Source organism: Arvicola amphibius, chromosome 2 (genome assembly GCF_903992535.2).
Source record: "Arvicola amphibius chromosome 2, mArvAmp1.2, whole genome shotgun sequence".
Taxonomy (NCBI): domain Eukaryota; kingdom Metazoa; phylum Chordata; class Mammalia; order Rodentia; family Cricetidae; genus Arvicola; species Arvicola amphibius.
This window is the reverse complement of record NC_052048.2, coordinates 183,002,402-183,024,524: the sequence shown is the minus strand read 5'-3', so window position 1 is coordinate 183,024,524 and position 22,123 is coordinate 183,002,402. Positions and strand designations below refer to the sequence as shown.

The 22,123-nt window shown below is 38.8% G+C and overlaps 1 pseudogene; it reads left to right on the top strand.

Moving 5' to 3' along the window:
- Positions 1–17,240: 17,240 nt before the first annotated feature.
- Positions 17,241–18,063, top strand: LOC119807942 (annotated as a pseudogene).
- The last annotated feature ends 4,060 nt before the right edge of the window (positions 18,064–22,123 follow it).

Below are 22,123 nucleotides of genomic sequence, written 5' to 3'. Positions count from 1 at the left end.
ACATGTTCCTGCCACAGACACTTTCTGAGACTCCCCAGATAATAATGCTGGTTCCAGGCTCTTAGATATCCAGACTTTGAACTAATAAACCTCTTTCTCATATAATGTGCCCAGACTTTGATATTTTATAATAACAACCCAAAGACCCTAAGACAAAGACATTCTGATTTATGAAGAAGCCTGCACACAAATTTAGACTATGCATATCAGCTTGAGTCAGAAAAATCAACTATAGTCAGAATACTTCGGAACCACAAAGACTATAACCATAGGATAAGTAAGTGACCATATCACTGATAATAGAACCCAGCAAAAAAGGGTCACTAAATGGGCTGGAGAGATGGCTCAGAGGTTAAGAGCATTGACTGCTCTTCCAGAGGTCCTGAGTTCAATTCCCAGCAACCACATGGTGGCTCAGCCATCTGTAATGAGATCTGGTGCCCTCTTCTGGCATGCAAGCATACATGGAAGGAATGTTGTATACATAATAAATAAATAAATCAAAAAAAGGGTGGCTAGAACTTCTGGTATTTATTATACATTGCAACTCAATCAAGAAAATTTCACTTCACACTCTCAGATTCAAAAAATATTGCAAGAATACTCTTACATAGAATACCAGGATAGCCATGGTTTGTGGCCAGTAGAATATGTTTGATTTGAAAGTCAAATCAGTTTCAGTAGGGCTACAATGCCTGTCAAGATTCAACTTCAGTTGACATGACTTCAAATTAAGGGTAGCTCTATGAGAACAAAAGAAGATACTCTAGGAGGAGATGCATGTAAGTCAGCACCCCAATATGTGGAGTGTGTGACTAATGATCCTGTACGTGAAAGAAAATCTTGGCTCTGTCTTGTGAAAGCAACCTCCAACTAAGGCATGCCTGTTCTTCCTAGACATGGCATTGATTCAAACTTACTTTCCAGGGGCAGTAGTTGTTTTTATGGAGAAACACAAAGCGTCTACCCTTTCCAGACAGCCCTCTAGAGAATGCTATATAGACAGTTACTTTGCATTTATACAGCAAAACATCCGGACACCATCTTCTTCATCAATGCTGCTGTCCTCTCTACTTTCTGTTAGTAGTTAAGAAGTAAGCCAAGTTGTAATTAGAGAAAGTAATTTATGAGTCATTAGATTACAACGTAGGATGGTAGTTAACAGAAAAACAGGTAGGAATCTTACCCTAATGATACACATAGAGGTACTGAGGGCTTTTTTGCTTTGTTATTTTCTATGCTTCTCTTTTCTGCACCCTCTCAGAGGAATGCAGTATCTAATCATGTGTGGACATACTGCTCAATTAATTCAGTTCAGATGCTAATGGAGTCCTTCAGCTGAGATAACAAATCCTTGTCTTTCTTAGTGCTGCACAATTATAAGTCTAAAAGGCAGGGAGAGAAAACATCTCTAGATTACTTGTTTTTCATTACATATTCCAAAGAGCAAAGGCCACTCAATTATTTTAGCACTGTTGACAGTTTGTTTGAATAGAAATGTCATTGCTCAGCCACCAAGTTGCTCACAGGGATACGTTTGGCAGGAGGGTTCTGAAATTCTTCAAAGGCCTGAGTCAGGGGCATGAGTGAGCTGACCCCACAGAGCACCTGACTCTGTACCTCCTTGGCATTTACTAGATTCCATCACTCAGAATGATATTCCCAGAATCCTTAGAGAAGCAAGTTACAAGCCAGGGGCCAAGTGGCATCAACGTGATTTGAGGCAATTAAACCTGCATTGAATTCATTATTTAAGTTGCTTACAGGTTATCTTATGTATACGTATCTACCTTTTGATTCCATGGGTGTCATAGAAGGGCAGCCTAGTTATGCTGGAGCAGCAGGTAGAGAGTGGCAATCTTAAGTCACGCTCAATTCATTTTTGAACTGAAATAACTACTAATTTTCGCAACATCGATTGGGTTGAAATACAGATTTGATGTGTTCTTGGAGGGGTTACTGAAATAGCAAAATCATGACATAGCCAAGAGAATTATTTCTGTCTGTGCAAAAATAGATTCAATCAACTGGGAAGTGACCTGCTTTGTTATTTGGTCATCGTCTATTATGATATCTGAAATGGAAGTCAATGACAGAGCAGTTGCTCTAGTGTTCCACATACACAGAGCCCAATGTATCTGCTGTGGGCAGGCATTGTTTCTCCAAATTTTGCAAAAATAAAATAAAATAAAATTAATTATCTGTCAAAATTTAAGTAAACATAGCCAACATTTCCAGCATGGATGCATGCTTTTGGGGTTCCCAAAATGTTTTCAAACAGAAGGTAGACAGTCAGTAGTGTCAATTCTCACAGTCACCATTATTGTCTACTTTAACAACCTGGCCAAGCATTGTGATTCCTAGATGTCATAGTAACTCTCCAGGTTATGGTAAACACTCTTTGCCAGGCAAATATCAAAAACCAAAGAAATTCTTAACACAATTTCCCTTGACAGAAATCTAAACAAATTTCTATTATTTTTCTGGGTAGAAAACTTGCAGATTGGGGTTTAAGATGTGATATTTTCCCACAACTCTGAAAGCATGTGTGTCATCCTCCACTTGGATGTGAAGCACACAGCCTTTGGGCAGCCTCAGCATTGGTATGCTTCCAGAACTGACTTTCTGGCTACTTGCCCTTGGGATTCTGAGATGGAGATTGATCGCTACCACAATGTAGCATTTTGGGCTTGGCACATCATCTCAGGTGAAGGTGGACACAAACCAGTGTGATGTCTAAGCTTTAGTGGGCTTTCTTCTTCACGTTTCTTCTTTCAATTGTTTCTGATGTTACACAAGCAAATATTCAGCATCACATCAAGATTATTGGTGTAGGAGGTTCTTCTGTCTATGGGTTGCTTTCATTGGTTGAATAAAGAAACTGCCTTGGCCTTTTGAGAGGGCAGCACTTAGGTAGGTGGAGTAGACAGAACTGGTTGCTAGAAAGAAGGGCAGTCAGAGAGAGCTGCCATGGGGATGCCATGAATCTCCTGCCTAAGGTGGACGTAGGTTAGAACCTTGCTGGTAAGCCACAGTCACATGGTGATACACAGATTTAATAGAAATGGGTTAATCAAGATGTTAGAGTTAGTCAATAAGAGGCTAGAACTAATGGGCCAGGCAGTGCTTTAAGTGATTACAGTTTCTGTGTGATTATTTTGGGTGTAAACTAGCCAGGTGGCTGGGACCAAAAGCAGGCCCTCTCTCCTTCAACAGATTATCAAGGGAGATTTCTCTTATTTCTGCCATTTCTAACCACATCATGGATACATTTACCTTGATATATTACCTGGCCTAACAGTAAAGGAGCCCCTAACACTTCAAAGTTATTTAGAATTAAAGTAAAATGATATAAATATTTTAATTAAAAGACACTCACATAATATTTAAAAGAGCATATGCAGACAGTAACAGAAAAGCTCATCTTTGTATAACTGATCAATCAAATTTGTCATGTATATCAGTAGTTCCTGACCCAAAATACCCTCTTATATAAAGCCCTGGAACTCTGAGCTTCAGTAACTCTAAACTACTACATATTCTAGGTTTACTCCATGAAAAGAATCTCTATCAGGTCCAGTAGTATCTTCACCAGGGAGTTGGAATCCATTGTTGTCTGATATACCCAGTTTTCTACTGCTCTCCTCAGCCAGGGCATTCGCATGTGTGTGTTTCTATAGCAACACACAGGTTCATGTGTACATCTGTCTATTCACAAGTCAGTTTCCCAGAAAATGTCCATGCAATTGGACATCGACATGACTCCACTATCTGTGTACCTCTGTTCATAAGACCTTAAGGTACCTGAGCTTTAGAGTGAAAGAATGAATTAATGTTGAATGATATACCAGGTTTGCTTAAGAGTTCTGTCTCCAGTGGGATTTTACCTCTCCATCCTTAACACATGCTAGTGGAGGCACAAATTTAATATGGGCTAAAACTATAACTGGAGGGTCTTACAAGGGTCATTCATGAGGTCATTCATGAGGTATCTGATGTGGGATGAATTCTGGATTTCCAATGCTTTACAGGCAATCTTTGCTACTGGATGTCTCGTGTTTTAAAGTTTCCGCTGCAAATGCTCAATTCTTGATGAGGAGCACATTTGCACTAGCAGCCTTGTGTTTCTCATTCAAATAGGGCCCTCTATCACTTCTCCCTCACATTTGTTAGTTGCTGCTATGTACAAAATTACCACCCTTTAAAAAGGAGGTGGAATATAAGTGTTTGGAAGCAAATGTCACAGGAGGCCAAGGTGTGAAAAGAGGTTGCAAAATACTTCCATTGTTCTCCAGGGAGCACAGAATATGGGCCAAGCCAAATCAGGAGCCTGCTGACTGTTCAGCTTAATATACATTTACACGTATGTATGTATGTATGTATGTATATGTGTGGAATTATGTGTGTCTTGTGTATGTGTGTATGTACATTATGTCTTTCCTGGAGGCAGAATATTTTACACTACTTAAATTTGCTACATGCAGTTTAAAATAACTACCTCCTTTTATGCTGCAATGTAGCCCATTCCAAAAAATATCCAGTCTCTCCCAACAAGACTAATTTTATCAAGAGAAGACAAGTCGGAGAGGGAGTTCCCCATGTGGGAAAGCAAATGAAGAGGGGAAGAGCAGAAAGGCACACTGCTTCCACATATGGATCTCTCTCCTCTGCGACACAAACAGATGTCAGTGTGGACAGTGATGAGCTGATGAAGAATTTCAATCCAGGGAGGGGCAGGCTCAAACTGGCTTCAAGAGAGGGTCTCTCTACCTATATATAATACCAGAGATGCCCAGAAGGTACAGGGTAATCTATGTGAAAAGGACATGACAGGGTTAGAGAGATAGTTTAGAGGAATTAACTAAGGAACTGTGTTTGCCCTGTGTCAGAGGAGGAATTAAAGTGGGGTTTGAAGTGCTTAGTTGCCCTGAGAGTTCAGACTGATAACCACAATGACCTGCTCTCAAACTTAAGACATATTTGGACCATGGAGTCATTACCTATGCTATTCCATTGCAAGTTGAATGAGGCTTGTATTGTGTGCTGTAATTCTTATCCTAACATCTAGTTTTAGACTTCTGCAGAATCACACAGCCCATAAGTGCTTCCTTATAAACAGATAAGAAAGGTCAATAAAACTATTACTGGCAAACCCAACTCCAGATCCTAAGAGACCATCTCTTTCTCAGCTAAATCAAAATGGGGTTGCTTAATCAACATCCATCAACCAGCATGATTAGACAAGCTCCAAACTGTGAACTTCTACTTCTAAAACCTAACAATGAGAAAGAATACATCTCTAAGATGGTCTTTAAAATGTGCTGCAATGAGCACCCTCATGCAAAAGCTCCACTGGCCTTCATTTAACAGAAGATGAATTGATTTGATACATTCATAGTATCTATTAATGAAGATTCAATTGTATCTTTATGTGCTTCATCCAGGACTATGGACCAGGGACACCCAAACATTCTAAGGTTGCTGAGCAGGGTGGGACCATGCACACAGCAAACTTGGCTCTAGGTCTGGTTTTGGCTTAGATTTGTTGGGTACTTAATGGAAAGTCAGTTCGTGGTCTCACACTTGGTTTTATTATCTATAAAATGAAGAATGTGTACTTTAAAATCATTTTCAAATTTGATGTTCTAAGCCTTAGAGAGTTTCCCTGAACTGTTATTTCATGCTTTAATTTTCATCAAGTCTAGCAAGGTAGGTCCATAACCTCCAGTATGTTAGGTCAGCAAACATAATGAGGTTGGGAAATAGAGCTAACATTCCCTCTCTCCTCGCTGCTCCAACTAATATTAGAGACAAGGAAAGACTCTGCTGGTGAAACAGCGTGTTCTAAGGGTGTCAAGATTTACAATGCACTTCTCAAGGAAGGAAGACATTGCCAAGAAGGAAAAGGTAAAACTTTTATTCTGTGCACCTGGGATTAAACATGTCTTTGGCTGCACTCTATGCCCACAGCTTTGTCAATGGAAGACAGTGAACAGAATCTTTTGTTTGGTTGTTTTGTTTTGTTTTGATTCATTCCTTTTGTTTTACTTCTTGTTTTCTATTCATCCTTTTCCTCTGCTCCTCCCACCCTCCTCCCAACGCCCTTCTTCCCCAGATCCACCACTCCTCGGTTTCCATTAAGAAAAGAGTGGGCTTCCCAAGAATATCTACTGAACATAACATAAATGTAATAACGATACAATAAGACTAAGCACAAACCGTCATATCAAGAATCTTACGGCATCATCTTACTGCCCTGCATCAAAGCTTGCAACTCATAGTTCTGCCCTCTAGTGGACAGATTCTCCAGCTGCAAGTTTCTGTTTCAAGGCGATACAGTGATGTGCAGCATTGCTTGGACTTTTTTGTGTCCTAGTCTAAGTCTTGCCTGAGATACAGAACCAAAGCACAATTTCTTGAGGATAGAGTCCCAAGGCTGAAAAGTACATGAGGGGCATTTTGGGACATGATAAGTCCAGGTTCCTGTCTGTTGCGTGTTATGCTAAGTGGTTGTGTGAAGAAAAATGCAGTTTATATCACACAAGCTTTGTAGAAGACAAAGTGTTTTATACCTATCCATTTTGATTACTGGAAAATATGATAGGCTATTTAACACCTAAAGCAACACTGGTAAGAAAACATGTAAGCAAATAGCTAAGAAGAAGTGATTCCACTAAGTTTCTTTTCCATGCTGACCTCCTTTCTCACTTGTCTAGTGTGAAAGCCTTCAGAGCGTCTAAGTCAACAGTCTTAGGTAAAAACTTAATAACTAACTTCAAACTCTCTGATAAGAAACTGAAGAGCTAAAATGGGTCTTCATAGTCCCTAGGCTTGAGCACACAGACACAAACCAACTAATAAAGTCAGATAATTTCACAAGAAAATCCAGCCATTAATAAAAAATAACTCACTGTAAACATAAAGACACAAGTAAGTTAGCCATAAAAGCAGGGATGACGAAGCTATTTTGACATTAGCCCAACCTAGGATATTAGGATACCTTAATAAGCAAATCTTCCTAGATGTTACTTCTTGCTAAAAATGAATTACTCTACAAAGTATGAGTGGCCACATATGGGTGCTGTACTATCCATTTTACATCTCTTTCATTATTCTAAATTATGCTATTGCCTTAGATGATTATGTTCTGCCTCACTTAAAGCATACATTTTCCCCTCCTCCCATGTCCTAAGACATGCACAAGCTTAGCTGCATATATACACAGCAGCCAGCTGTTTTCAGAGCCTTCCTCCTGCTTCCCCAGATGTGTTTATCCATCAGCCCAGGCCACACAGTGCATGTGCTCCTCTCTTCAGCACAGTTTTGGCAGCACTTTTGAAATTAGAAGTCCTACTCAGGGGATCCACAAGAAGACATGAAACTTAGCAAATGACTAGATTGTCCTCTCTGGTGATGCTGCATGCTGAAGAGGAAATGCCACATGCAAGAGTAGGGAGAAAACTGGATGGACAAACACCAGAAGCAGAAAACTGATAATAAGGAAGGGAGGCCAATTAGAGAGCTGTGACAAAGTTCAGGAGCAGAATATATGTTTTTAAGAATCACTGTGTGTGTGTGTGTGTGTGTGTGTGTGTGTGTGTGTGTGTGTGTGTGTGTGTGTGGTGTTGGAGGGGATGAATGTATACCCATATGCATGTACATGCATGCCCACACACCAAGGCACATATATGGACCCCAGAAGTCAATTGTTGGTTCTCTCCTTCCACCATGTGGGTTCTGGATATCCAACTCATGTTGTCAGGCTTGACAGCAGGCCCCTCCTCACTGAGCCGTCTCATCAGCCCAAGCCATAATCACAGCACATTTACTAAGATGTAAAAGCAGGAGCAGTTGTTGCAGTCCCTCAGGAGCCCATGTATCTCACACCTGTCCTTTTGGCCCACATGAAAGCTCCAGCAAGCTCAGAGACTTAGAGTTCTGAGACTTCAGTTTCTCTGATCTGGCCATGGGGAAGACATCTGCCCAGCCTTCCTAAAGTGCCTTCCAGTCTCATCAGATCCATTTCTTCTCTTCACAACAACCTGAACGTATCCTCACAGGAACAAATCTATTTTAAACATAAACTTATTTATGAGATTATTTGTTTAATATGTGTCTTCTCTACTTGCTGTTAAGTTCTGTTCATGGAAAGTGTTCAGTGTGGTTACACTTATATAACTGATGTCTGGAACTACATAAATGGTGTGTTTATTGGATGACTAAATAAGTAAGCTGGATGATAAGGTGACACCTGCTTGGTTTTGACTCTTTCTCACTTCTCCTGAGAACCATTTATGTGAATTAAGGACAGAGTCATGAGGGTCTGTGGATAGGTTCCCACTTTACAAAGGCTCACACAGATCTGCCCAAACCTTTTGTGAAGTAAATATTTCCAAATCAGTATCCAAGAAGCAAATTCACTCATGAGTTTGAGTTACAGTAATTCAAGTTCATATTTACTGTTTTCATTTGATAGCTAAACTTCTAATAATAGGCCTTATATTCATTGCCCTGAGTTTGCTGAACCATAAAAGATAAATTAATGTATTGTAAAGAATATACTTAAATTACTCTACAGTAGACACAAGTAATGGGGCTAATGCATAAACAAACAAAAAATAGAATTTAGTTTGAGGAGTGGACTTACGCTGCTCAGTCAATTTCACTATTTCAGTAGAATAGGCTTGAGAGCAAATTCTATATCCTTGGTATTGTCTAATGGTTTGCTCCCCAGAGTAAACAATCAAAACTAAGAGTCCCTCCTAGATGAAGTGAGGCTGAACTGTAGAGAATACTCTCAGAAGAGAAAAGCTCCAAAGACTCAGACCACAACACCCGCCTGCAAAAACTAGAAACCAGCTGGCTGCATGGAAGCACCTGGATACTCTCCAACCTGTTGAGGTGCCTACAGGATGTGCAAGTTGTTCCAGATTCCCAGCTTCTGAGCTGTCACCCATGCCGGGATGGCCTTTGGTGATGCAGTGTCTTTGAGTCATTTCTTCTCCTGCAAGTAACTACTCACCTATCTATATTCCTGTAAATAAACTCAATAAAACTTATTGGTTCAACAATAAGTTGGATGTTGCGGTATAAGTACTTTGATCTAACACGGGTGACTAGGTATGTGCTGTGTCTCTCCAGGAAAAGTTTTGTCATACAACATTTGAAACAATTATGAAATTATGAAGGTATCTAATGGAACCTGTGATCTTTTTTGTGTAATATCAACCAAATGACCTACTCATCTACCCACAATGAAGACCCATAAAGCAACAGGACTTATGTGGAACCTAGAATCCCTTACCTTTTCTTACTTTGTCCTTCCAAATAACAAGTCTAAACTTGCCAGTTGATGTTCTGAGGCCTGCTACCAGCAATCAAGACAGCAGCTAGACTGGAGACAAAGTGTTCAAAAGAAATCTAATTCGTGGTTAAAATAAAAATAAGGAACAGACAGATGATAAGAAAAAATTTATTTTAGCCTAGTAAAAGCCTTGAAAATATGATTTCTCTCTAAAGATATCAAGATCAATTTTCAAATTTTGTTAGCCCACCTGTAAGAATGGACTTGACGGTGTCAGTGTCAAAGAGCATCTACGTGAGGCTGAACTAATGTTCCTATGATTGAGTTTGCCTTCCGGGTCCTCTTCTGTATGGTTTCCAAGAACGTTTCCCCTTTGCAATCTTTTTGGTCCTTGAAACTAATGGCTACTGTGTCCCTTCTCTTGGAAGAAAATTTAATTAATGGATATCTTATCAGTATTTTTAAAAGTATCCCAGGAAGAAAAAAATGCTGTTACCAGAAATTTTGAGAAACCCTACTTAGGGCGCCACTGGGAAATTAGGTCCTCTCTTGGGTTCTCAATCTTTTAAATAAAAAAATTTAAGAACAAATTCAAAACGCAAATCAAGGGCAGGTCTATTAGCATTTAAAAGGGAAAGGGGAACAGGAAAAGAGTAAATTCTGCAGCTGTCTGGAGGAAGGAGATGGAGCAGACAGAGGGAAAGCTGTAGCTTTTGAGTTAGGCGTGGCAAAAGAAAGACAGCTGCAGAGAGAGCCCAGAATACCTGGTAAAGTATGCCCAGGTTTAGGCAATTATCTAAAAGAAAAAAAGGGAAAAGTTCAGCTTTCCTGAGTAATTCAAACAGTGGACAGGCTTAACTCAGCCCCATTGGTTTCCCTAAAGAAAGAGAGGCAGGCTTTGTGCAGGGCTGGCCGCACAGTGCTGCTGAGTCTGTTCACCTTGGAGCATACTTTCCAATCTCTTCCCAAGATTAATTAGATGCAATAATTCTTTATTTCTGTAATAAATGGAAATAATTTTTATAAATACATATTTGTTTGTTTGCTTGGTTGTTCTTCTGAAAAATTCCCAGAGTGGCAAAACAACCAGAACTTCTGATTCCGGAACCCACTCTTCCTGGTATTGTTGCAAGAGTCAGAAATACGTAATCTCTTCCATAGTTTAAGATTTGGAAACTTTTCCAGTGTTTGCTCTTCATCTATCTCCTTCAACCATTGACACTGGATTCTTTGGAGTACAAGTTTCATCGAACCTGTTTTGAGAACTGACATGCTCTTCTGTAGAGTTCAGTGACGCTCGCTCTAAACTATACATTAAAATCTCCTGGAAAGCCTTTACAGCTTCCAGTTCTTGGGCAGCCATGTCAAACTAAGTTAGTTTCTTTGGGAATCAGGCATCAGCAAATACTAAGGAGAGACTGAAACATAGGTTCCTAGCTCCTGTTCTTTGTTCATTTATTTTATGTATTCACTTATTTCTCTCTCAGACATTACATCCCTTGCAGCAGTTCCCTGTCCTTCTACTCCTCCTACTTCTGATCCCTACCCATCCTCTTCCCCAGATCCACTCCTCCTCTGCTTCCCTGCAGAAAAAGGCAGGCCTCCCAGGGATACCAACCCAACACGACATAACAAAATTCACTAAGACTAGGCACAAACCTTCAGCAAGTATTTTCTTTTATCCACTGAGCACAGAGCCAAAGAACAAGCAAGGAAGGAGCAAGAGAATGAAAGAGAGGATTAAAGTTGGATTGGGAACAGAGAGCACAATCTTTTGTAGTAATGGAGCAAAAAAATGTTGATCAAGGTAATTTACTACAAAATAGAATGGAAGGCTTTGGAATTGTGTGATCAGCAGAAGAAATTTAATGAAGAAAGAACAGATAAAAGAATTAGAATATGAATAGATAAATAATTGAGATATATCCAATTATCATATTTAAAGACTGCATACTATTATTCTCCTGTAAGTAAACCAGGAAATGATACAGGGAGATGATTGGTGATAAAGAGACATGTATCTATTTGCTATGACTATGTAATACATCTTTAATCTACATTTATATCATTTTTAAAAATCCATATTTATATTTATAGAAGTTACATTTTAATATATATTTATATTTTATAAATTATCATTTATAGAAAATTTTATATAACTTTTATAAATACAAATATATTTTATTTAAATATATAAATACATATTTTCAAGATGTACATATAATCAAAGCAAACAAGCATGAGGGGGGGCCAACACTTTTACCCCATGCATGTCCTTCCAAATAGATTAATCAAGATCACTTCAGAATGATACCAAAACCACATGATTCTAAAAACAGATAAATTAAGCTCATGAGCTGCTCTGTATTCTGCCCGTTTAAAACAATTTAGCTTGAGTTTCAAAGTGAGAGGGTAGCCAGGTTCACTTCACTGAACCCATTTGCATAATCATCTGAATGCCAAGTGCAGGATTAAAGGGAATTGCTGCTTAGCTTTCTTCTGCTCGGGTCTCTGCATGATCCACCTCTTGCTGACAGGCACACGAAGCCCCTGGGGACGCATTTATAAAAATGGGCTGACAAATTTGTTTATATGCAATACCCTCTTCCCCACCACAACAAAACTCACCAGGATGGCGAAGCTAAAACAACCCTTCCCACTGAAGCGGCCGCTCCTCCTCATTTCTATTCTGTCCTTACTTTGCACAATCTTAATTTGGACTGATTATTACCCTGTTTAACCTTTCAAAAGTTATTTTACATGCCTATCAGGATATCAAATATTCATTAAGCCCCTTTACAAGCTGCACTCTGTGTAAGTTTAAGAAACACTCAGATAATAATGCTAACGGGTCATTTTCATAAAACATTCACATATTAAAATTCTAAACAGTATAAAGGGTGTTGTGTTGGCTCGGTTCACCCAGCTTCTAAAGGCTGCTTAGTCTATTTAATCACATTGTGCCTTCAGTACGTTTGTAGGGGATGTGTCTGTTTCAGTCTCATTGTGCCTTCAGTAGGCTTGTAGGGATGTGTCTGTTTTAATCACCTTGTGTCTTCAGACCTTTGTAGGTTTGTGTCTGAAGATCTGGAAGTCATCCTTGTGGTGTGTACAGAATTCTTTCTGTATTTCCTAAGTAAATTTAATCTTCTAAACAAGAAACGTAAGGTCTGAACTTGAATCTTGTCCGCAAAATGGCACTCACCACTGAGTCGTAGATAAAAGTCTGGCGACGTATTTGTTAAGTCGTGAGCCTTTCGTAGCTTGCCCCTACTTTTCCAGTCCAGCTTGGTCGTTTGCCTCAGTGCACAATCATTTCTCATCAACATATACTACACGAAACTGCGCCCATTCTAATTTAAACATGTTGAGTCAACTTACTTCTGAAATATTTGATAAACCTTTCGGAAAAGAATTACCATGTAGTTGTATGTTTTATAATTTTACTTGGATCTACAAGATTTATTGAAGGTAAAGACAACTGATGTGTTCTATGGATATGTGTGTGTGTGTGTGTGTGTGTGTGTGTGTGAGTTTATTTCATCAACACCCTCAGAGCTGCTGTAGCTTTGTAATGAATCTTGAATTCAGTCAATGTGAGTCTACCACTTTGTTTTTGTTTTCTAATAGTGTTTTATATTCCATGCTCTGTCATTTCTCTTTTATTTTATAATTATTTTGTCCATATCTGTGCCTCTCTGGGAATTTTACTAGAATTAAAAAATTTATATATATATATATATATATATATATATATATATATATATATATATATATAATTACAGGGATTAAAAGACAAAAAATCAATATTCAGTTACCTACTGCATGAATGGATGGTCTTTGTAATTATGTAAATCTGACTCTCATGTTTCTTTCCATACTGTTTATCTTCGATGTAAAGTTCTTGCAGTCAATTATTTTATCTCTATGGTGGTCACTCTTGGTTGTATGAGATCAACTAAGAGATACACCTCTACTTGGGTCCTGATAACTTTTTTTCCAGAAAGGTTAACTGAGGGGGAAGAACCTTCCTCAGTATTAGCAACACCTTTCATCTGCAAGCCAGAGAGAAGGGATCTAAAGGAAAACAATACAACATTCCCCTCGCCCCTTAACTTCTTACCGGTGAATGCATCAACTCTGTTGTTACCACTGCTGCTTCAGCGAACTCTGAATCCAGCTTCTTAGGCCTTCCAACCTGCACTGAAGACCAGCAGCTCTCTAGGAATCCTCCTGGCTTTCAGTGCTAGGTGGGGGCTGTTGAGACATCCAGCTTCATAGACTGTACCTGATTCACAGCCAGCAGCTTGTTCAACCACTGTGGAACTCCCAAGTCCATACAACGTAAGTCAATCTATTGAATCTCCCTTGTAATACATATGCATTCTCCCTGTACTGTTCTCTATTAAGCCCTGACTAATAGAGTCCCTGAGTACTTTATATTTCTGCATTATTGAAATTACTACTGAATGCATGTATAAAGTACATGAATGCCATTGGTTTATGGCTTCTGTATCATGATGTTGCCAACTAACTGGAAACAATAGTCTATTTTTGTGGAGTTCCCACATACTTGATTGTATGTCCTCTGAGTAAAGGTGATTTTGCTTGCTTGGCAATCCATATGATTCTTATTGATTCTTCTTACCTTCTCAGGCTGGGGGAATCTGTGCAACGATGCTGAATACAAACAGTGAGGGCAGACATCCTTCTCTTCACCGCGTTAAGAGTAAAGCATTTAGAAACCACTGCTCAGGATGAAGCTAGTGGAAAATTTTGCAGAGATGGCCTTCATCAGCCTTAGGAAATTCGCTTTTATTTCTGAGAGTTCTGTTATGAAAAAGTGTTACGTTTTGTCCACATGCCATCTCTCTCTCCGCTGAGGTCATGTGACCCTCTATCAGTTGACAGCATGATGGCTCACATGAGGTGATTCCTGTACCCAACCCAGAGTTTCTGAGTCGGATTTTTCATCTTTGTTTCTATCTTGTTCTTTACTTACAGTTTAATGTCTTCTTTAATTTTCAATCTTATTCAGAATTAAAACTAAATTGGTGAATTTTAGATTTTTTTTTTCTTATATATCTCCCATCAAGAAAGGGAAAGGGTCTGAAAGTACGGTGCTGGGCAAATCTGTCATGGTAAAGCATCATAGGGTGTCCTTTAGCGAGCTGAGTGGCTATGGTGTCGTCACCCTGTGTGATTTTAAGGCACATGCAGTCTGTCTTTTGCTGAAGGCCACTGTCTGTCACAGGACTGTGCAAACATTAAGTGCTCACGACTGTCTCTATGACCCCTGCTTTGGCTGCACCCATGATCTGGGGTGGGATATAAGTTCATTTCATTTCATACAGAGTGCTTTTAGTTGTCTTTCTAAGACATCGTTTGGCCCATATTATTTAAAGGGCACAGTTAAGTCGTAATTATATAGGAGCATTTTATTTACCCATTTATAGATATCTAGTTGAATTTCTCTGTGTTCAGAGATAAAAACACATTCTATTATGTTAAATAGTTTATTTAAAGTTTCTTAACATAATTGTTTTGAGAATTTCATGCAGTGTAATTTGATCATATTCAACCCCTCCAACAATTTCTCCCAGGTCCGCCCTCAGCTCCCTTCCCACCCAACTCAGAGTTTTCTCTTTTTTTAAAAATGTGTATCCATGTGTGCCTGCTTGCTTACACGTGCATTATGGGTATTCTGGTATCTAAAGAGGCCAGGAAAGGGTGTTGGATCCCTTAGAACCAGTGTCATCAATAGTTTTAAAGCCACCTCACCTGGGTGCTGGAAACTTAAACCCAGGTTCTCTACAATAGCAGCAAGTGTTGTGAACCACGGGACCACCTCTACAGCCCCAAATTTCATTTCTTTTCTGGATACTGAGCCTGTACTTTTGGCACAGTGCATCCCCCATTTTGGTCAGTGCTCCGACTACACTTAAATAATGTTTGTTTAGCTGCCATTAAGTAATGTTCTCAACAAATGTCCTTTTGATCAGGTTGGTTTCTGTCTACCAGCTCCAGCCATTATATACTAAAAAGATAAGAACTGAAATGAACTGAGGTCTGTTCTTTGTGGCTAGACAGTCTCTCCTTACTGTGACTGGACTTTTGGCTCCTGGGGCTATAGCTCCCTGAGTAGAGCCACCTCTCCCAGGCTGTTTGCGATCTCATCATGAACAGACTTTATTATAATGAAATTATTCCATGCACTTCATATTCCTTGTTCTGGGATGTCATGGGTCTGACACTAACACTTACTTGAGAGGTTTTACGACTGAGTTAATACTATAATCTTCTACATTTTTTTTTACCGTTAGCACACCTGAGCCTTTGGTGCTTAAAGTATTTCCTTTAGACAGAGTGAATTAGGTCTTTCCCCTGCTTTTTAAAATATTGCCTTGTAGGAGTGTTTATTTTGTTTAATTTACTTACTTTTCAGCAACTTCACTAAACATAAGTTAGTGTCATATATTAACCAATTTTAAATATGCAATTCAGTGGTTTTCAATAAATTTACAAAGCCCTGCAACCATTCCCATACATCCATTTCATGTTTTATCCCATATTCCTCATTCCCTGGCTCAAACCCAAAGAACTAGTAGTATAATTTTATCTTCATAAATATTATACTTGCTCAGTGGATTTTAAGTTTATCTAAAATGGAATATTCCCTTTCTTACTAAACATAACCACACTTTATGGTTAGTTACACTAGTTCTTAACCCCAGTGGATTATGCATTGGTTCATGCAGATTTTATAGATACTATGAGCAGCATAGATACTTTTATTTATCCTTCAGTAGCATAGATTTTCCTATTTATAATTGATTTTTAACTATTTGGTTAACTGTATCTTGAGATGACTTTTTGTTTCTTCTACTTGGACTTCATTGCCTTTCTTGGATTTGTAGATTTAGTAGTTGTTCTCAACCTATTTGGAATATTGATAAACCATTTTTTTTTCTTTTTTCTTTTTTTGGTTTTTCGAGACAGTAAACCATTATTTTTAATGCTATTTTTCTTTCTTCCCTTGATTCTTTCCCTTTGCAACTTCTTATTTATCTCTTTAAAAATTAATATTCTTAGAATAAATTCTTAGAAATGCAATTTCTTTCCCAAACCTTTAGAAGTCCATGACCATGATTGGTTTTCTTCCTATTTAGATGGTCCTTGGCATAAATCATCCCAGTAATAATTCCCATGTTGACTATTGTGTGATACCATTTCGTTATCTTGTAAACACAGAGTTTTCATATCTAAACCTTATAGACCCTAAAAAATTGAATTAAAATGGGCAGAAAATACTTCTGTATGATTCTTGTCTCCATAATGGATACAGAGCATCAGGATCTCATATCTGTTTTATCCATTTGACTGGATGAAATAAATTAAAACTTTGTGTAAGAGGTGATTCATGAAAAAAATTTGTCCACATTGATTTTTCTCTCTAAGTTAAACAATATCTGACATATAATTTGAACATTTATTTTGAATCTTAAAGATAAGTCTTCTATTTGAGTTTTCATATTTGTTTTTTTGCATATAGTACAAATGTAGAAAACCCCAAAGTTCCCGATAAATTCCTTAGGAGCCTGCAATTTGATGTTTCAGGAAAAAAAAATGTGTTCAACAAAACTTTTATTCATAAGGCATCAATACGGACAAAGGTGATTGACTCTAAGTCAAAATAAGAAACTCAATAAGGAAAGGTCATTGGGATTGTTTTCTTTCCTGTATATAATTATCAGGCTCTCCCGGCTCCTCCCTGGAGAGCACGTTGGGAGCGTGAGCCGAGGCGCTGGCAGCCTGGGAAGGAGGAGGACTATGAAGCTTCCTGCTCACCGGTACACCCGGGGTTGGAAAAACCACAATAGGTAAAGAACTTGCATCAAGATCAGTACTGAAGTACGTTAATATGGGTGATTTAGCTCTAGAAGTCTGATCACCGGATATCATGGAGTCTGGCAAGATGGTGTCTCCCAAGAGCATGCCAAAAGATGCACAGATGAAGGCCCAAATCCTGAAGGATATGGGAATTACAGAATATGAGCCGAGAGTTATAAATCAGATGTTGGAGTTTACCTTCCGATATGTGACCACAATTCTAGATGATGCTAAAATTTATTCCAGCCATGCTAAGAAAGCTACTGTTGATGTAGACAATGTTTGATTGGCAATCCAGTGCCGGGCCGACTAGTCTTTCACTTCTCCTCCCCCGAGCTATTTTTTATTAGATATTGCAAGACAAAGAAATCAAACCCCTTTGCCGTTGATCAAGCCATACTCAGGTCCTAGATTGCCACCTAATAGATATTGTTTAACTGCTCCAAACTATAGGCTTAAGTCTTTGCAAAAAAAAAGCACCTACTCCTGCAGGAAGAATCACAGTTCCGCGATTAAGTGTTGGCTCAGTTTCTAGCAGACCAAGTACTCCCACACTAGGCACACCAACTCCACAAACCATGTCTGTCTCCACTAAAGTGGGCACCCCAATGTCCCTCACGGGACAGAGGTTCACAGTGCAGATGCCTGCTTCTCAGTCCCCCGCTGTGAAAGCTTCAATTCCTGCAACATCAACAGTTCAGAATGTTCTGATTAATCCATCACTAATCGGGTCCAAAAACATTCTGATTACCACTAATATGGTATCACAGAATACAGCCAATGAGTCAGCAAATGCACTGAAAAGAAAACGGGATGCTGATGATGACGATGACGATCATGATGATGATGATGACTATGATAATTTGTAATCTATCTAGGCTTGATTCATGTAACATGTATACTTGGTCTTGAATCCATTGTACTGAAATGAAGCAAGCATGTTAGATGTTCTAAAGCTGTATTTTAGAAAGTGGTATTTAATAAGTATGCTTTCCATGCTTTTCAATTAAAATGTTGAGTTTAATAGAGCTAGTAATGGTTTTTCATCAACGTTTATGCATAAAAATAAAATTGTCATTTATCAATTTGAAAAAAATCAAGATTATGCATATTTTTTAGTATTCTCAACTATCACTTTTTATTGTTTTTGTTGAGTTATATATTTTTCTCTCTTCCCCTCTCTCTCTGCCCCCTCCCCTTCTGTCCTCTCCCATGATCCTCATACTATCAATTTACTCAAGAGATCTTGTCTTTTTCTACTTCCTATGTAGATTAGATACATGTATGTCTATTAGGGTCCTCTTTGTTGTCTAGGTTCTCTGAGGTTGTGAACTGGAGGCTAGTTTTTCTTTGCTTTATGTCTAAAAGCCACTTATGAGCCTTTCTGGGTCTGAATTACCTCACTCAATATAATGTTTTATAGATCCATCCATTTGCCTGCAAATTTCAAAATGCCATTAATTTTTTTTACTGTGTAGCACTCATTGTGTAAATATACCACATTTTCTTTATCCATTCTTCAGCTGAGGGGCATTTAGGTTGTCTCCAGGTTCTGGCTATTACAAACAATGCTGCTATGAACATAGTTGAACACATGTCCTTGTGGCAGAATTGAATATCCTTTGGGAAATTGAAGAAGACATCAGAAAATGGAAAGATCTCCCATGCTCTAGGCTAGGTATAATTAACATAGTAAAAATGGCAATCTTACCAAAAACAATATACAGATTTTCAATGCAATGCCCAGCAAAACCTAGCCAAATCCTTCACAGACCTAAAAAGACCAACCTAATATGGAAAAATAAAACCTCAGGATAGCCAAAACAATCCTGTACAATAAAAGAACTTTGGGAGGCATCACAATCCCTGACTTCGAACTCACTACAGAGCTACATTAATGAAAATGGCCTGGTATTCACACAAGAACAGACAGGACCAATGGAATCAAATCGAAGACCCTGATATCAGTCCACACATCTACAACCACCTGATTTTTGACAAAGAAGGAAAAATGTAAAATGGAAAAAAGAAAGCATATTCAACAAATGATGCTGGAATAACTAGATGTCAACAGGTAAAAGATTGAAAATAGATCCATATTTATTGTCATGCACAAAGCTTAAGTACAAATGGATCAATATAAAACCAAACACACTGAACCTCATAGAAAACAAATTGGGAAATACACTGAATTCATTAGCACAGGTGACCACTTCTTAAATATAACCCCTGTAACACAGACACTGAGAGAAACTTAATAAATGGGACTTCCTGAAACTAAAAAGCTTCTGTAAGCAAAGGACATAGTCAACAAGACAAAATGGCAGCTTACAGAATGGGAAAAGATCTTCACCAACCCTACATCAGACAGAGGACTGATCTCCAAAAGATACAAAGAACTCAAGAAACTGGTCATCAAAAGAACAAATAATCCAATAAAAAATGGAGTATAAACCTAAACAGAGACTCTCAACAGAGGAATCTAAAATAGTTGAAAGATGCTTAAGAAAATGCTCAACACCCTTAACCATCAAAGAAATGCAAACCAAAACAACTCTGAGATTCCATCTTACACCTGTCAGAATGGCCACGATCAAAAACACTGACGACAGTTTATGCTGGAGAAGATGTGAGGTAAAGGGAATACTCCTCCATTGTTGGTGGGAGTGCAAGCTGGTATAGTTGCTTTGGAAATCAGAATGGAGATTTCTTAGAAAGTTAAAAAACAACATACCTTAAGACCCAGCAAGATCATGTCTATTTTTTCATGAAGAAACAACTTCCAAGAAACAAACAACATTGAAAAAGTAACTACAGAAGATTCCATAGAAACCCACATCTGCAGGAATTCCTGGGCCAACAGATAAAACTGGTCAGTACCTTGATTCTGTCCAGGGAAGAAAACAGCTCAGAGGCTCTGTAGGGAGTGTATACCACCAAGAAGTTGATTATACATACAACAACTGACACTAGGAAGGACAAATTGTTTAAAGGAGGAATCACTGTTTATTACTGAAGATAGATTCAACAGACTAGAAAATCTTGACCACTGGTCACCAAGATAAAAAAAAAAAAACACTCCATGATGACCCTTTATGGCCACATTGACTGATTTTTCAAAGAAGCAAAGTATAATTTATGTCAAAGATCAGACTGTCAAGTTAAAACATTTAAAAAATATGGACATAGTATTGAACAAATTCCCAATGGCTCATCATTATACCCATAGATGTGTGCATCTGCCCAACCCTATCAGAGAAGTTTCTATTTGCAGTAGATAGTGAATAATGCAGATATCCACAACTGGTCAAGATGTAGAGAATAAGAGACTGCTTGACACCAAGTCTTAAATGGGGATCTACACACCACCCTTCCTCCCAAAACTTAGGTATCTTTGTGGAAGAGGAAACAGAAATGTTTTAACAGCCTGAGGCAGTGAATAAAAACAAGGGAATAGTGCTTTGTGGACATGTCGGAGCAGTTGCCAGCTAAGAATTTATAGCAGTTGAGACAGCATACATAAGACCTGCCCAAGCTCAAGCCAGATAAGCTTCAAGCATGGAAAGGTGAGGTTGTCACAAAGGCCCACCCCTACTAAAGAGCTGTAAACAACTGATAGTTTCTGGAATAGGAAGACACAGTTTTCCTTATGATGCAGCCCCTGGAGGGTAGACCACACATCTAAGAGTACAGGGCAGCACAAATTGGACTTGGTGAAGCATAAAAAAAAGAAATAGGTGAATGAGTTGGAAAGGAGGAATGGAGCTGGTAGGTGTGGAGGAGTAAGTAAATATTATCATGATATATTGTTTGAAATTCTAAAACGATAACAACAACAACAAAAATCTAATAGAAGTGAGGAAAAAATAAATTATATATGGGCCAGTCAAAACGTACCTACACATTCCTAACTGTACTATGGGACTATTATGCCTTCAGAAGATTCTTGCTATAGCGAAACTTTCTTGGGTGGGGCAATATATAGTTTTAGTGACCTTAAATTGAACAAGTTATGCAATCTCCTAATCAACCATGTTAGTTTAAAACACACTTGGAATGCATGTTAGGAAAGCTGTCAGGCAAAATTAGAGCAACGACTCGCCAAATTTCGAGCTGGTTCACAGTAGTGAGATTCAGGCTTTTTCTCCACCTTGCTAAAGAAAATGACACATGGAAACAGCCTGCTACTGTACAGAGAGGACCAAGAGCTAAGTGGTCAGCCACTTGGTGAGAAGCCCCATTCTTCAGATCCTGCATACTGGGACAAAACCCCAGACTCCTTTCCCACCTGCCTCGGTTTCTTTAGCCAGCCAGCAAGAGAGTTTCTTGCAGGCATGCTGTTCCATTACATCTATCTCAACAATCAGACCCTGCAGGCTACCAATTCCACTCTACCCCCAAACTGGACTATCTCCCCACAACCTCAATGGATCTCTGCAACACAGCCTGGTACTACACAGAGAGGACAAAGAGGCGAGTGACCAGCCACCTGGCAGGACACCCCACTCTCTAGGCCCTGCCAAGTCTGCCTTGACCTCCCTCTCTCACTAGCCAGTAGGAGAGTTTCCTGCAGGTAGGCTGCTCCAATAACCCCAGCCCATCATTCAGACTGTGCAATCTACAAATTCCACTCTGACCCCAAACTTGCCTATACTTCAAACGAAAATCAATCAGAAGAGATGGAGAAGGACACTTTCTACTCATAACAGGAACAATCTATCAAGAGGAAGTCTCAATCCTGAACATCTATGTCCCAAATGCAAGAGCACCCACATATGTAAAAGAAACATTACTAAAGCTTAAATTGTACATCATACCCCTCACAAAGACTCAAGCAAGAAAGAGAATGACAGATCAATCTCAGTCATAAACATCGGTGTAAAAATACTCAATAAAATACTGGCAAACTGAATCCGGGAACACATGTAG